The following is a 15,125-nucleotide window of genomic DNA, read 5'->3' as shown; positions in this document are numbered from 1 at the left end:
GAAAAGAAGCTTCGTGCTTAAGCAAGTCCCATCATGGTGGTTTAAGTCACTAAATTAAGCTGATAATGAGGTCCAATCCACAGAGACATATATACAGGGTGTGGCTGCTGTGAAATACGGCCGTCCGTGGGGAGAAAGGGGGTACGGAATTTACACTCCAGTGTGAAGGGAAGATGGGGCTTTACCGGGGTCGAGAAGGAGGCGGCCCGCGCATTTTAAGGAACCATTGCAAACCAACACAAGCGTCTCCTTTACTTAAACCTAACCCCCGCAGATCAAAAGTTTCTGATAGACATAGCACAGAAGCTGGAAATAATCATTTAATCAAAAAACATGACCCTCAATTTAAAAACTATAACCAGAAGAAAGGAGGAGGGAGAAGGAGGGGGGAGGCAACAACATAAAAAAACATCCTAGGCCACGGAGGAGAAAGTCTCCCAGACCGGATGAAACTACTAATGCAATATTAAACATTCAAGTCGAGCACCAAAGCACGAAAAATCACACGATAACCCATTACCGTTGAGGATTAAAAATAAAATGACATGTAACACCGAGGAGCAGAAACTAAATGTCGAAGTACAGCGGTTTATAAAAAAACAAAAAAAAAACAAAAAAACTAAAGGCAAAACAAGACATTCTCGCGGCGGGAGGGAAAGGGAAAAAAAGGCCGAAATCAACAATACGTTTACGATTCTAGGCCAGAAGAAAATGGGAACGGGGCTCAAAGTTTTGCGGAACTACTTGATGCTGTTTCCCACACCTTCTCTCTCCCATGGCCCATCCGACCCTTTTCCTCCTAAAATTGCAGTCCACAGATCTCCGGATACGTGAGAGAAGAAAAGAGAAAGTCGCCCTCGAGCAAGAATAAAAGTGTGGAGGGAAAACAGAGGACTGCCTACCTGGGGCAAGGATCAGCTCAGTTCGTGCCTCGAGAAAGACAGTGCGGGTGGGGGTGGGAACGAAAAAGCAGCACTAAAACTAAAACAAAAGTGGCGCCAAAACCCCCCAACAAACAGCCTTCCACTCCCGCCCTTCCCCCCCCCTCCGCCCATGCCAGGCAGCCAGGGCCCCCTTCGGGGCAAGGTCTACGCGCAGGGGACCGACGCCGCCGGACCCCAGTCTAGCTCGAAAATTGGTGCCCTAAGAAAACTGACCGAAGTCGGGGCCTCGGAAAGGATGGAGAGATCGATGCCAACCGCTTTGCCCAAGCAGTTCCCCCACCACGCGCTGGAGATGATGATGGGGCGGGGGAGAGAAGCCGAGGGGCCCGTCACATGAATGTTGTTCCCTCTCTAGGAAGGGAGGAAGAGAGGGAGGGAGGGAGGGGAGGGAGGGAGGGAGGGAGGGAGGGGAGGAGGAGGGGAGGGGAGGGGAGGGGAGGAGGAGGGGAAGGAAGGAGGGGAAGGGAGGAGGGAGGGGGGACGAGGGAGGGGTGTGAGCAGAGTAGATTTTCCCTCGCCTCCCTCGGTCCGAGGCCCAAATAGACACAGACAAGCCTGCTCGCCCTCCCCTCCCCTCCCCCCCGGGTTCCCAGCACCACCATTTTGCTCGCTTCCTTCCCCGCACCACCACAGCGCGCTCTCCCACCACCGCCGCCGCCGCCAACCCCCCCCCCCCCCCAGCACACACACCCGGCCGCGGCCTCCCCGGGCTCGCCTTTCCTCTCCCCCCCCCCGCCGCCCTCCCGACCACGGATGGCACCCCCACCCCACCTCCAGTTTGGGGGGCTCTCTGCCCCCGAGGCTGTTTAAGAGGCCCCCGGAGGAGAGGAAGGCACACAGAAGGCTACGCGGAGGCGCGGAGCCTCCATCTTGCGCCGCTGCGCGTTCTCCATTTTGGGCCACCCATGGGGGGGGGGGGTCCTCCGCCGAGGCCCCGGGGGAGAGTTGGGCGAGGGAAGCGAGAGAAAACCTTCAGCGAGGGTAGCCGCACGGAAGCGTCCTGCGCTAAAAAGCGGCTCGGGGAGGAGGTAGGCAGGCAGGGGATGGGGGGGGGGGGGAGACACTGGAAGTTGCCTGCAAGTGTTGGGGGAGCGACTTGGGGGCGGAGAAGAGAGGCAGGGGGGAGCCGCGGGGGGCGAGGCGACGACTCGGTGCCCGCCTGTGCCACGGCCGCTCATTCCATGGCTGCCCCGCACGGAGCCCGACGAAGCCGGCCGGCCGGCCGAGCGACAGACCGACAGACCGACAGGGCCGCGAAATGGCCCCGGAGCGCCCGGCCCCGCTCCTCCCTCCCTCCCTCCCGGCCGCACGCTCCCTTCCTTCGCCCGATTGCAAGCACGCACACACACACACACCTCCCGGTGGGCCGCGCGCCCTCCGCCTGCCCCTCCAAACTTCTAGAAGCTTCGCCTCCGCCATTTTATAACTTACCTCCCCCCTCAGCGTATACAGAGGCAGCAAGGAGCCCGTTGGCCCCCACTCCTTCCTTCTTTCTCAGGCCGGGGGCTTCTTCACCCCTGGGCTGGTACAAGAATTTTTTTCCCCTTCCTCTTCTTTACACCCTTGAATTCTACTCGGGGACGGAAGCTCCCGCGGTTCTAGAGCGGTGGGGGGGGGGGGGTTTGAAAGTGGCGGTCGGATCCGGCGGGGTTTTTTTTTTTCTTTTCTCTCTTTTTTTTTCTTTCTTTTTTTTTTTTTTTTTTTTTTTTTTTTTTGGTGGCGCTTCGGGATTGTTTGGGGTGTTCGCTCTTCGGCGACTTGGAGGCGAATGGAACGCGCAGGCGCCATCTGTCGGCCACCAACCCGCGCCCAGCTCCTGTTGGGGGGGAGCGGCATCTAGCGGCGGCGAGCTGCCATTGCAGCGCGCGCCTCCCAGCCCTCCCACCCAGCCGCCTCCTCCCTTGTCGCCGACCAATCGCCAGCCAGCGACTCCCGGCTCCGGCGTCTCGGACGCCTCCAGTGAACTAGGCGCCCGCAGGGGCGCGCCGCCGAGTGGGGTAAACAAGGTGGCGTGCCCGCGCCTCACTTACTCATTCGTTGGGACGCGCTTCCTCCCGGCGCGGACTGGATGGGGCCACGGCGGCTGTGTCTGCGGCGCCAGGGAGGAGGTCGCCCGGAGGCCAGGAGCAGTGTCCGCCGGAGCCTGGCCCTGGGAATTCCGAGGCTTGGCGACCCGATCGCCCCACTCCTCCCCCCCCTGCGCAGCCCCAGAGTGGCAGGCCAAGCACCCTTTGAAGCTCTCTCCTCCAACACACCCACCCCAGCAAAGGGCCTCCGGCCCTTTCCTATGCAACCTACACTTCCCACCAAAGGAGCCCAACTCTGCCACCTGATCCCAACGGGATTCAATGGCTTGCATGTTTGTTTGTTTACCCCCAACCCTTTTTTTTTTTTTTTTTTGGCTTAGGGTATGGGGGAGGGGGAAAGGTGCTGATTCTCTTTACCAGGAAGGCTGGGGGGGGGGGGGAGGAGTTACATGATTTTCAACTGACGATTCCTCTTCCGAGAAAATGTGGTCTCTAGCCTCAAATTCTAGGAGACTTGGGGAACTAGGCTGCTAGGCCAGTCCGGTTTATTCAAGACTTAGGGGGCTGAAAAACAGACTGGGCCAAAGTGACATGAAATCCACATGTAAGGGACAGGGTTGGCAAGGGACCTGTGGTGATTACCAGACACTGGCCTTCTGTGGAGACGGCCTTCCCACAGTGTTAACAAATAAGTTCCTTATCCTGGCTCTTATCCCTCCTACAAATATTTTGAAGTGCAAGAAGACTGTTTGACCTCTTTCCAACTCCCTTGACTCTTTATCACCCTTGGGTGTTTACTACGAGGGTGTTTTTTTTTTCTTTTTGCCATTTCATTTCCAGTCCACCCTACTGAACCTTTGACTGCCTAGATCTCTCTGTGCGGGGGTGAGGGACACTCAGCAATGATCTGTCCCTGCCAAGCTCCTCTTCTCCTTGGACAGGAAGAGAACTATTAATTACAGTGTCTCCGTTGCTATTACAGAAGATCCTAGCCACCTAAAATAGTATCAGATTAAAAATTGTTTGTTTAATTTTTTACATGTTGATTGAAATATCTTCCTCAGTATTCAGTTGTTTCAAACATATTTAGTAATAAGACAAATGAGAAATATTGTAAACTGACATCACACCCTATCACAAATATTAGGGCATTCCTAATGCAATGTGATGATTACTTGCATTCTTTACATTACATTCCTTCCCCGTTTGTGTCTTAGGTCTTCTATCCACTGAGCTTATTGTTTATTTTCATGCAACTTAATTAAAAAGAGTTATGGTATATTTAATCAAATGAACAATAAAAGTTAAACAGAAACATCTAAATACCAATAAAAAGAAATAAAGCCTTAAACATTTTTACTTAACCGTAAAGCACCAGGGAGTGGCATACCATTCAAAATCAACTTCCATTTCTTCATAGACCTTCTTTGGTAGAACTTTACACAGTTTTTCATAGATGAATGATGCAGCTAGAACATAAATAAGGAGCAGTGGAATGTTACAGTTAAAGCAAAATTCCACCTGAGCTAGTAGAAAAACAATGGTACAGTAATTAATAGTTCAATTGTGTCAATTTGTGTCAGTTGTAAGTGATTTCCTGTTTTATTCTTTGCTGTTTTAGTATGAACAGGAAATGATATTCTGCTCCAAACAGCACATAGCACATGGCATACTTTCTCATAAGTTTTAGAAATTTGGTTCTAAGTTGTCTGTGTAGCAACTGAGATATTAAGAACAATTCGATGTTTTCAATAAAATTGAAAAGTGTCTTTTGCAAATTTGCTTTCATTTTGTGAAAAATACTACTGAAAATTAGTAACTAGTATAATATCAGAAATTAACTTTGTAGCAAATTTATACTAATATTTAACAGCATGTGTCACTGATACAAAACTGTCTTTGTTATTGTGGGGGTTTTTTTGGTTTGGTTTGGTTTTTCTTTTTCAAGACAGGGTTTCTCTGTGTAGTCCTGGCTGTCCTGGAACTTGCTTTGTAGACTAGGCTGGCCTCGAACTCAAAGATCTGCCTGCCTCTGCCTCTGCCTCCCAAGGGCTGGGATTAAAGGCCTGCTGACTTAAAACCGACTTAATCATAATTTTATGTAACATGTCCGTGAGTAGAAGACTATTTGGAAAGAAACACAGGAATAATTATTGAAGTTTTATTTAGATTTTGACAAACCAAGAGAATTGTCTGTTACAATATAGTCTGTACATTTCTAGAGACCAGAATATTTGTGCATCAAAGAGTGTCAATCCATGACATAGCACCAAACTTTGCTAGTCTCTGACTATTCAACTTTCTTGTTCCAGTATTTTTCGGGCACCCAACATGTCTACTTCCCAATATTATATCATGGGTACATTACACAATTATGATTAATTATATAATTTTCTATTTCCCAACAATGTTCTACACATGAAACCTAATGATGAATACATTTGAGTTCATATAAGTTTTAATTTATATCACAATAACATGAACAAGGATAAAATGTAAACTATAAGCTGTGAAAAAATATTTTTTGGTGAATGACAAGGCTAATTATCATAATGTATAAGGAACTCTTAACAAGTTAGTAATAAGAAAAGTGGTGGCGCACGCCTTTAATCCCAGCACTTGGGAGGCAGAGGCAGGCGGATCTCTGTGAGTTCAAGGCCAGCCTGGTCTACAAAGTGAGTTCCAGGAAAGGCACAAAACTACACAGAGAAACCGTGTCTCAAAAAACCAAAAAAAAAAAAAAAATTGGACAAAGGCTATGCACAGTTGAATTACTGAAGAATACAGATGGCTAATGAATACATAAAACAATGTTCAATTTAGCCAGGTGTGGTGGCACACGCCTTTAATCCCAGCACTTGGAGGCAGAGCCAAGCAGATCTCTGTGAGTTCAAGGCCAGCCTGGTCTACAGACCGAGATCCAGGACAGGCACCAAAACTACACAGAGAAACCCTGTCTTGAAAACAAACAAACAAACAAAACAAAAAACAAACAAACAAACAAAAACCCAAGTGCTAGAATTAAAGGCATGTGCCACCTGGTCTTGTTCTTATTTTTAATAAGTATAGTATTAACTAGGTAAGTTTTGGTGATTACATTTATCTGGGGGAGGGGGGATGAGTGTGCAATCATATGTACACTACAATGTGTATGTGGAGGTCAGAGGACAACTTGCAGAAGACAGTCCCCTCCTTGCACCCTATGGCTCAAAGTCAGGTCACCAGGCCTGGCAGCAGGTGTCTGTCCACTAGGCACCTTTCCAGTTCTTATGTAAGCACTAATATAGCATGCACCAGTAAGCAGTTTGTTTTGGTTCTTTTGTTTTGTTTGAAAACGGTTCTTGCTGTGTATCCCAGGCTGGCTTGAACTCCTAGCACTCCTCTTGTCTGAGCTCTCCGAGTGCTAGGATTATAGGTGTGTGCCACCACACACAGCAGTTTCTCGATTTCTTACACCTGTGCTGCGCCATGTATACACACATACATGCACAAATGTTCTTAAACTGACAAAATTACAGTTCACAATCGATTCATAGTTGACACAGATAAGATTTGGGGAATGGGTATGCCTATTAAGAGGTAACATGAAGGAGTTTCTTTGTGGTAATTGAACAACTGTATATCCTGATTGTGCTGATCACTCAAATATAAATATTTAATAAAATTTCATGTAACTACACCCACTGCATGGAAAAATTGGCGAAATTCAAATATGTACACGAGCTGGCAATATTGTATCAAAGTTAATTTCCTGCCTTTGACAGGGCACTGTTGTTATGGTTACTATTATCATTAAACAAAGCTGTATGAAGGGTACATGACATTTTGTATTATATTTGAAGGGGTTTGTGAGCACTAAACTATTTAAAAATTTTTAGATATAATAAAAATATTCAGCCAGACACAGTGGTGCACATGTCTACTCAGGAGCCTGACATAAGAGCACAGGAGTTCAAAGCCAGACTAAGCAACATATCGAGACTTTTGTCTCAAAAAAAAAATCATACTGCTAACAAAAGAAAAAAATACCTCTTGTCAGTGGAAAGATAAGTACCCTTTATCAAAGAAGTGCATCAAATTCCTAGCTTACAGTCATTTTCGTGACCTTAGAGATATGACTAATTTCCAAGATCCCTATCGTTCCTTGTTGCCTAAGAGGCTGATGCTGCAATACTTAGAGCAGACCTTTGACCTGTGACACCAAGAGGAAATAGCCATACCTGTAAACCTGATCTAAGCCGGGCGGTGATGGTGCACGCCTTTAATCCCAGCACTCAGGAGGCAGAGACAGGCGGATCTACAGAACCAGTTCCAGGGCTACACAGAGAAACACTGTCTCTAAAACAAAACAAAAGCCTGATCTAAAACAAATTACACTTTTTTTTTCTTTTTGGTTTTTCAAGAAAGGGTTTCTCTGTGTAGTTTTGGTGCCTGTCCTGGATCTCGCTCTGTAGACCAGGCTGGCCTCGAACTCACAGAGATCCACCTGCCTCTGCCTCCCGAGTGCTGGGATTAAAGGTGTGCACCACCACCGCCTGGCACAAATTACACTTTTTAAAGACATCTTAAATACCATATTACTGGATTTTCTGATTCTTTTGACTTTGACTATGCAGTCATCCCAATGAGTTAATGGAATTGAAGGTGCATCTACATACTAAAGACTAAATCTCTTTCTCTTTCTCTGTGTATGTGTGTGTGTGTGTCTGCCTTTCTGTGTTATTCTCTCTCTATCTCTCTATGTGTGTGTGTGTGTGTCTCTGTGTGTGTGTGTCTGTCTCTGGGTGTGTCTCTGTCTCTCTGTCTCTCTGTCTCTGTCTGTCTCTGTCTTTCTCTCTCTGTTCTTGAGACAAGATCTCTCTATGTATGCACCACCGCTCAGCCTTTTGTTTGTTTGTCTTCTGTTTTGGTTTTTTGGTTTGTTTTTTGTTTGTTTGTTTGTTTTTTGATTTTTGTTGGGGTTTGGCTTTTTGTTTTTTTGTGTTTTTTTTTTTTTTGAAACAAGGTCTCACTGTGTAGCCCTGGCTGGTCTGGAACTCACTATGTAAACCTGACTGGCCCTCAAACTTACAGAGATCTGTCTTCCTCTACTGCCCAAGGTCTGGAATTAAAAGCATGCACCACCATATCCGGCTCAGTTACGTAATTTCTTATTGGCCCACATTGCTTACATTCCTGCTTCTATAACGTCGAGGTGTATCTGGAATCTCCTGAGGGACAGGTGTGGTAGCACACACCTGTAATCCAAGTACTGGAAAAGTGGAGGCAGGAAGACCAGGAGCTCAAGGCCAGCCTGGGCTATGTGAGACCCTATCTCAAAAATTAAAATTAAAAAAAAAAAGGATCCTGAGTGAGGTAACCCAAACCCAGAAGGACAAACATGGTATGTACTCACTCATAAGTGGATTCTAGATATAAAGCAAAGAACAATCAGACTGCAACCCACAGAACCATGGAAGCTACTTAGCAGGGGGGACCCTAGGATGACTGTGGCTTATAATAAGTTTTGGTTTTACTCAGTTACTGAGCAAGCCTCAATGAAACATTTCACTATTAAGATAAGAATTTATACTGTATCAAGCTGATAATAGAAAAATAAATAAATAATTTAAAAAGGAAAGAAAAGAAAAGAACTAGGGATCTCCCTTAAATGCCAATTTTGTTTTGAGAAGTCTGGACTTAGTGTGATACTTGTGATTGATTCTCCATATCCAGCAAACTTCCAGGACACACCTATGCTGGTAGTTCAGGCTTTGAAGTGAAAACCTGAAGAACAAAGTCTAAAATCTTTAGGGTAGTTTTTAGTACCTTCTCCAGTCATCTAAATTTCATCACTCCTCACAGTGAAGTCTGATGGAGTAATCTCTCTATTGTTCAAGGTTCTATTTCCTTTACTTTGCAGAGAAAATAAGTGGTAGTTTGGAAATGCTACTGAGGATGTTAGGAAAGAGGAACCTTTACACACTGCTTGGTGGGGATAAAATCTGGTACAGCAACTATGGAAATCAACATGGATGTTCCTGATAAAGCTAAAAGTAGAACTGTAATTTGCAGGAAAATAGGTGGAACTTGAAATCATTATGTTAAGCAAAATAAGCCAAATTGAGAAATCAAACTATCATGTGTTTTCTCTCATTCACAGAATCTACATTATTCAGGAATGTATGTGTGAGCCTGGCAGTGATGGTGCATGCTTTTTATCCCAGCACTTGGGAGTCAGAGACAGGCAGATCTCAGTGAGTTCAAGGCCAGCCTGGTCTACAGAGCAAGTTCCAGGACAGCTTGGGCTACACAGAGAAACTCTGTTTTGAAGCACCTCCCCCCTAAAAAGAAAAGAAAAAAAAAAAAAGACTGTGTGTATTATGTGACTTATGTGTGTGTGTGTAGATGTGCAAACAGAAGAGAGACCGTGGAAGTAGAAGAGATCTTACAGAGGAAAAGAGGGTAATGGAATACAACTTACATAAAAGCAGAAAGGGGAACTATTGAGGGAGAAGAGGGCCATCAAGGACTTTAGAGAAGGGCAGTTGGGCAAGCAGATAACAAACTACACTGATACTTATTTGTTGAAAGTCTGAGGACATAACTCAGTGATAGAATGATTAGCAATGGGAAGACTCTAGGTTAAAAGCCATATGCATAGGTGGGTGTGTGTTTGTTGAATGAAAGAATGAACTAGTAAACAACTACACCCTGCTCATGTGCCACATAGTTTGGTTTGGTTTGATATGTGTGTGTGTGTGTGTGTGTGTGTGTGTGTGTGTGTGCTCCAGGTTATCTTGTATGCCAGGCAAGTACTCTACTAATGAGATACACATCCAGCCCCTAGCCAAACATTATAAGCAAAACAAATTACCTAGTACTTTCCAAGCATTTTCCCACCCCTGTACCCAAACTATTTCTCTTTCTTTTCTCAAGATTTTCTCCATTCAATCTTATACAATCTTTTTTGGTTTGGTTTGGTTTGTTTGTGTTTTGTTTTTTGAGACAGGATTTCTCTGTGTAGCCCTGGGTGTCCTGAAACTCTCTGTAGACCAGGCTGGCCTTGAATTCACAGAGATCCACCTGCCTCTTCCTCCTAAGTGCCTCCTAAGAGATTAAAGGGGTGCACCACCACTGCCTGGCAATTTTATACAATCTTACGTTTCTAATTTAAATATGGAAATTATGTCTCTCATTTTGGAAGTCATCTCTCTAACCAGGTTGGGGTTTAATTAATTTTTTAAAGATTTATTTATTTATTATGTATACAGAAGAGGGTGCCAGATCTCATTACAGATGGTTGTGAGCCACCATGTGGGTGCTGCGAATTGAACTCAGGACCTCTGGAAGAGCAGTCAGTGCTCTTAACCTCTGAGCCATCTCTCCAGCCCTTAATTAATTTTTAAAGATGTATTTGTTTCATGTCTATGAGCACTTTGCCAGTATGTATATATGTGCATGACATGCGTGCCTGTTGCCTACAAAGGTCAGAAGAGGACATCAGATCCCCTGGAACTAGAGTTATGGATGTGAGCCACCATGTGGGTGCTGGAAACGAAATCTGGGTCCTTTGCAAGAACAAATTTTCTTAACTGCTGAGCCATCTTTCCGGTCCCCCTACTAGGCTTTTTAATGCCTTAAAAATAGAAATCATAATAGCGGTTGTTTTTGCATTTATTATAACTCTTCTACCTAATGTTAGCATATGGTAGAAATCAATAATTTTTTACTACATTGAGATGAGAAAATAAATAATAATCTAGGTTGGCACTATTAGAATGTTTTGCCCTGGGTGTGGTAGTAAACACCTTTGATCCCAGCACCTGGGAGGTAGAGGCAGGCAGATCTCTGTGAGTTCAAGGACAGCCTGGTCTACATATCGAGTTCTGGGACCACCAGGGGTACACAGTGAGATTTTTATCTAAAAAAAAAAATGTTTTGTAATGATGACAGTTTGCAAAACTGTATTGACTGATGTGGTAACCACATGTCACTACTGAATACTTTTAATGTAGCTAGAGCAGCTAGGGAATGGATTTTTTATTTTCATTAGTTTTAATTAAAACTTAAATGTAAATAGTCACATGTGACTAGTGGCTACTGCATTGGGCAATGTCTATCTAGAGATTTGTGATTCCAGTTGTTTTTTTTTTTTTTCCAAGACAGGGTTTCTCTGTGTAGCTTTGCGCCTTTCCTGGAACTCGCTTTGGAGACCAGGCTGGCCTCGAACTCACAAAGATCCACCTGCCTCTGCCTCCCGAGTGCTGGGATTAAAGGCATGTGCCACCACCGCCCGGCCCAGTTTTTTTTTTTTTCATTCAAAAGTATTTCCTGAGTATCCCATGGAACTCAGACACAGTACTTTAGGGGTTGTTAATAGGAAAAATACTTGAAGAAGATACTTGAACTCAGGCAACTTGGAATCTGTTAAGAAAAGAGACTAAGGCTCAAATCAATCCAAACAAGAGTTACAGAAGATTGACAGACAGCACAGGACGTGCACAAAGGAGAATGTGGCAGAGTCCCCAAAGGAAGGGAACAGTTGAGATGGTATAGTATCCATTAACCAAACAAAAGATAGAGCACTTGTCCAGGAAGGAGTGTGAACAGAGATGTGAAAACCGAATGCCCATCTTGCCCTGAAAGTGTAAGACCTGTAGTTCATTCGGGCAATGGGGATGCAAGGACAGGGGACACCATTCAAAGAACTGGAGGCAATTACACTGTACTGGTGGGGACAAATACAGCTTTCTATGTTGGTGGTGGGAATGCAAATTAGTCAGCCACTACAGGATAAGTGTGCAGATTTCTCAAAAAAAAAAAAAATTAAAATAGATCCTCCATATGATCCAGCTCTACTACCCCTGGGTAGTAGGAGTACCAAAAGGACTCCAAGTCAGCAACTTATCAGAGATTCTTGTATGCACTTGCAGGAGAGGCAGGTGGGAGGCCCAGGCACCAAGGTTATATGCAGCACTGATTCTACTTATCAGTGTTAAGTAGTTAAAATAACATGGGCTTTACTTAGGTAGAAGAATGCCATGTGCATTATTTTTATTGCCAGTTTACAAGAAATAGTGACCAAAGGAAGACCTATCAATTCAAACTCACCAACTACTTTAAAGGTACTATTTTGACACAGACTTTTTTTTAAAATAGGGTCTAGTACACCCCAGGCTGCCTCGAATTAACTATGCTTTTGTTCTTATAAAAATGACAATCACAATATACAAATGAAAACATGTTCACCCTTACTAGCTGTCAGAGAAATTGCAGATCGAAATTACATTGAGATTCCATTCCACCCCAATAAGAATGGCAGTTGTTAAGAAAACAACACATGCTGGTGAGTTTGTGGACAATGGGGGGACTCTTACACACCGTGGGAGGGAATTAAAACTAGTCCAGCCACTCTGGAAGTCCATATGGGGGTTCTCGAAAGAACTAAAAATAGATCTACCATGTGGTCCACTTGTGGATTATTACTCAAAGGACCCCAAGTCCACATCATGGAGATTCCTGCACATCAATGTCTATTGCAGCACTAGACACAATAACTATGTTATCGAACCAACTTAGGTATCCAAGCAAAGAGGATATGGAAGGAAAATGTGTGTGTTAGATCAAAGGAGCTTCCCCTGTAAAGGAGATCTGCCACACCTTGTATATCCTAACTAGAACCTTCCCTAAACTGCTAATCTCCTAGCACGTGACATCCTCAACGTAGGGGGGGGGGGGGGGACAATACGATTAACTTCCTAAAGTACTGCTTTATGTCCTATCTAGTGACTTCCCTAATCTGCTAAATTTAGAGACTCCTATCCTCCAAACACAGAGACCCCTACCTTGTAGGACAATGATTCTCCACCTTCCTAATGTTTTGATCCTTTCAATACAGTTCCTCATGTTGTAGTGACTCCCAACCATAAAATTATTTTCGTTGCTATTTCATAACTGTAATTTTGCTACTGTTATGAATCGTTATGTAAATATCTGATATGTGACCCCTGTGAATGGGTCATGACCCACAGGTTGAAAGAACACTGTTGTAAAAACTATCGATGTAAAGAATTCCCTCCATTCTGAGAGGTGTTGAGGGGCCCCACCCACCTTATTCCAGTTTTCTCCTATTCGAGTGGCCAGTGTTATTAAAAGATCCCATCGCCTAAAACCCACCTCAGCACATATCTCTACTATACCTGGAAAGAATCTTTATTATTTAAAACTATGGGGTTGGGGATTTAGCTCAGTGGTAGAGTGCTTGCCAAGCAAGTGCAAGGCCCTGGGCTCGATCCTCAGCTCCACAAAAAAAAAAAAAAAAAAAAAAAAAAAAAAAAAAAAAACCCTAAACGCGCGCGTGTGTGTGTGTGTGTGTGTGTGTGTGTGTGTGTGTGTGTGTGACTTTTTTCAGCTGTAAGGATGATGCTGTGTAGTATGCAGGAAATTGGGGGGGCAACTAGAGATAATCGCATTAAATAAAATAAGCCAACCTCAGAAAGATATGTTTTCTCTCCCTGCAGTTCCTAGCTCTTATAGCGATACATAAAATAACATGTACATAAGACACGGAAGTGAAAGGAAAACTAACTATGGTGACAGAGGACTAATGGGCAGAGGAGGGGTGAGAACAGGGAGGAGAGGGGAATGTGCTCAATATGCAGTATTGTACCAAAAAGATACTTTTTTAAAGAAAGAAAAAGCAATCAATTTGGAAGCAAAATCATATGTTATTCTTAGGCAGCAAAGGCCCTTGTCACCCCAAGCCCAAAACAAGCATATTTTGCCTATTTCCCTACAATACTGAAAGGGATTTGCTTAAAATTAGCACGTCCCAGGACCCTCCAGAAGGATTGTTTTATTGGCACACAGACAAGCTTTCAGATCAAAGGTCCTATTAGTAACTAAGGGACACTAAATAGCCACAAAGACTGCTTGAATTTAAGTGCAGTATTTGTTCCGTGTTAACCACCAGCATTAACTGAAATGTTCAAACCCCAGAACCACTGTCAGCACGTTTGCTGATAACACCTCTAATGTTAGACACTAGAAATTAATGTTGTAGAGAGATTAAGAGGTGTGAAGACAGGAGGAGTGGGTATTTGCCAAGCACAAGAGGGCTAGAGATAGAAACTTCTGAGAAAATATTTTATTTCCCAAACACAGACAATGCTCATATTATTCTTTTGGGTTTTTTTTTTTTGAGGGGGTGCAGGGGGTTGGTTTTTCAAGACAAGGTTTCTCTATGTAACAGCCCTGGCTGTCCTGTAGACCAGGCTGGCCTCAATCTCAGAGATCCGCCTGCCTCTCCCTCCTGAGTGCTGGGATTAAAGGCATGCACCACCACTGCCTAGCTTCAATTTTATTCTTTTTTTTTTTCCCCGAGACAGGGTTTCTCTGTGTAGCTTTGCGCCTTTCCTGGAACTCACTCTGTAGCCCAGGCTGGCCTCGAACTCACAGAGATCCGCCTGCCTCTGCCTCCCAAGTGCTGGGATTAAAGGCGTGCACCACCACCGCCCAGCCAATTTTATTCTTTTTAACAGCTATTCAGGACATTCTTAGAGAAATGGACAAAGCTTGAGTGACTTATAGTGGATTGTATTCCTGTTGGTTGTTGTCTTGTGGTTATGCTAACTGGTATGTTTATTCTTCAGAAATATGAACTCAAGGGAGAGCAGCTATGCATTGTAGTCTCAACTACTCAAGAGGTTGAGGCAGGATCTTATTTGAGCTCAATAGTTCCAGACCATCCTGGGCAACCTTGTTGCAAAAAAGAAAGGAAGTCAAGTGTGACAACATAAGCCTCTATTTCCCACACTTCAGAGCCTGAGGTAGGAGGAGAGCAAGCCTCCATTTCAGAACAAAATAAGAAAAGGAAATACACCCTGAAGTATTTTTCCTTTCTTTTTTTTATTTGAACATAAAAACAGATTAAAATTCAAAAGTCCAACACCCTGAAGTATTTAAGGCTAACGGGAGCATTATATCTTTAAGTTACATACAAATGATTCAGAAAGAAAGCATGAATAAAATCCTTGAGTGTACTTTACATTAGTGCACTGTAGTGATACATTTATTTTTTTGTGATTTAATTCTACAATTCTACAACCCGCCCCAAAACAAACAACAACATGGAGAAAACAAAACACCACCACCCAAAATCAAGGTTGTCCTG

General features: G+C 44.3%; 1 protein-coding gene across 3 annotated transcripts in view; it reads right to left on the bottom strand.

Annotated features, from left to right (window-relative positions):
* Stag2 (STAG2 cohesin complex component) overlaps positions 1 to 2,549 on the bottom strand; it is a 138,448-nt gene extending 135,899 nt beyond the window's left edge. Inside the window, exon 1 of one of the 3 annotated variants that reach the window (XM_059250391.1) lies at positions 2,376 to 2,549. The gene's annotated coding sequence lies outside the window, so the exon portion shown is untranslated. Of the gene's footprint in view, positions 1 to 1,157; positions 1,303 to 2,375 lie in introns of those variants that run through there. The other 2 variants (XM_059250390.1, XM_059250392.1) reach the window with 2 other exon arrangements.
* Positions 2,550 to 15,125: the final 12,576 nt, after the last annotated feature.

This window comes from Peromyscus eremicus, chromosome X, assembly GCF_949786415.1.
Source record: "Peromyscus eremicus chromosome X, PerEre_H2_v1, whole genome shotgun sequence".
Classification (NCBI taxonomy): Eukaryota; Metazoa; Chordata; class Mammalia; order Rodentia; family Cricetidae; genus Peromyscus; species Peromyscus eremicus.
The sequence above is the reverse complement of the archived record's forward strand: the minus strand, read 5'-3'. Positions and strand labels throughout refer to the sequence as shown.